Consider the following 2,262-nt stretch of genomic DNA (forward strand, 5'->3'; position numbering starts at 1 on the left):
CCTCCATCTGTTTATGACTTCCTCTATCTCTTTTTTCAGTGGCCTGTAGTTTTCTGAGTAGAGGTCTTTTATCTACTTAAATAAGTTTACTCCTAGGTATTTTTTTTTTTTGGTGCAATGGTAAATGGGATTGTTTTTTAATCTCTCTTTTCTAAGTTCACTATTGGTATATAAAAATACCATAGATTTCTGGGAGTTAATTTTGTATCCCGCTACATTGCCAAATTCATTTATTAAGTCTAATAATTTTTACATATGACCATTTTACAATTGTAAGCATAATGTACATGCAATTGCATCTATTTTTAAGTAAATATTATAATTGCTCATTTATCAGATGGGTAACAAAAATTCAATGAGCACGAATAATGAGCCATGTGTTCTTCTGGACCTGTGACTTACATAACCAAGAACAAAACCCTGTCTTCAATGGATTCAACCAGAGGTTAATAATATAACAATATAATGTGAGACCACATATGTAAGTTCAAATTTTCAAAGAAATGGGTAAAATTAAATGTATTGATATATTTTATTTAAACCACTATACAAAAATTCTATCATTTTAACATGTAATCAATCTAAAAATTGATATATTATGCTTATAATTATTAGTAATTATTATAATTGCTAATAAAGTGGGGTACTTTTTTGGTACCAAATCTTTAAAATCAGTATCTACTTTAATTATTGCAATATGTCTCAGTTTGGGTGACCCTCATCACCCATGCTCAAAGGCCACATAAAGCTGGTGGTCACTGTACAGGAAAGGGTAGTTGCATTTTGAAAGGACACTTTTCCATGTTTCTAAAAGCTGTAATGTTTACAGTTATCATCTTTCAAGTCTTTGTAATATGCCATTGGGTTTACTTAGTCATCCTCTTTTTATTGAACCTGTAAGTTAGCTCCATTTTCCCCCCACAATTGTAAATCATACAGCAATCGATTTGTGTTTCCATGTTTTGAATTAGTATTTAATTAGACTACTTTTACAGATGTGGAATGAGTAGTCTAATTAAAGGTTCAAACACAGTAATGGATTTTGGTACATATTTTCAAGTTGCTTTCCAAAAACACAGAGTGATTTTACCCTGCCTCTGGCAATGCATGGGAGTCAGTAACAGTGAGCATACCCCAGCCCAGCCTTGCATTTCCACATCATTCCTGACGTCCTTCCAGCCTTCTTAGGCATCAGCTTTCCAAAGTTTGTTATTGTTGTTATTTTGTTTGCTTCTGTTGATTTCGTGTCTTTGGTTTTGCTTGCTTTCCTTGATTTCAGGTGGTATATATTGTTTCATTGTTGTTGTTGTTTTTATACTAGAAAATAAAATCCCAATTCTATTTCCTTTCACTGCTAACACATAGAATTGATCCTCATACTGTACCAAACCCCAACAAGAAAATGCAGTTTCAAAGTAGGATGGAATTCTATCTCATCATCTACTGTCTTTGTCTTTGTTCTCACTCCTGGGAGATCTTCTAGAATGGGAATATGCCTCAAATTTATGCTACGAAAGAAAAAAAAATAATTATCAAGAGATATATTAGGTAGTTTATTTGTTTTATGAGTCTCAACAATGTGAAAAGCCAGAGTAATTGGGCCTGCTTGCTTGAATGCCAAAGACTGCAGCAGGGTGAAGTGGGATCCAAAGGAAGAAAGAGAGCCCTGGCCTGTGGCTCAGTTGGTTGTTGCATCATTCGGTAGACCAAAAGGTTGTAGGGCACATACCTAAATTGCAGGTTCAATCCCCCATTGGGGTGCATATGTGAGGCAACTCTTCAATAAAATATCTCTCTCTCCCTCGATATATATCCTATCTAATAAAAGAGAAACATGGTAATTAGCCATATGTCCGCTACCCTTCCCATTGGCTAATCAGAGCGATATGCAAATTAACTGCCAGCCAAGATGGTGGCCGGCAGCCAGGCAGCTTGAAGCGAGCATGAGGCTTGCTTGCTTCAGTGACAGAGAAAGCCAACGTTCCCTGCATGCCGCTGCCGGCCTCTGAGCTTGCAGTTTGAAACATTTTTACAAATATAGAAGCTAAAAAAAACCTCAGAAACCTGCTTTCAGCCAGCTGGGATCTCAGAGCTGGAGTTGAAACAGTGTTTCGATTATAGAACCCAACCAAGCCAGATACCTGCTTTCAGCAGCCAAGGCCTAAGAGCTGGAGCCAAGCCTCAGAGCTAAAGCTGGCCCAGAATTAAAAAACAAACAAACAAACAAAAAAACAGAAAAAAAGGAGCGGTTGGGAGCTTCAG

This window comes from Myotis davidii, unplaced genomic scaffold (genome assembly GCF_000327345.1).
Source record: "Myotis davidii unplaced genomic scaffold, ASM32734v1 scaffold53, whole genome shotgun sequence".
In the NCBI taxonomy this organism is placed as follows: domain Eukaryota; kingdom Metazoa; phylum Chordata; class Mammalia; order Chiroptera; family Vespertilionidae; genus Myotis; species Myotis davidii.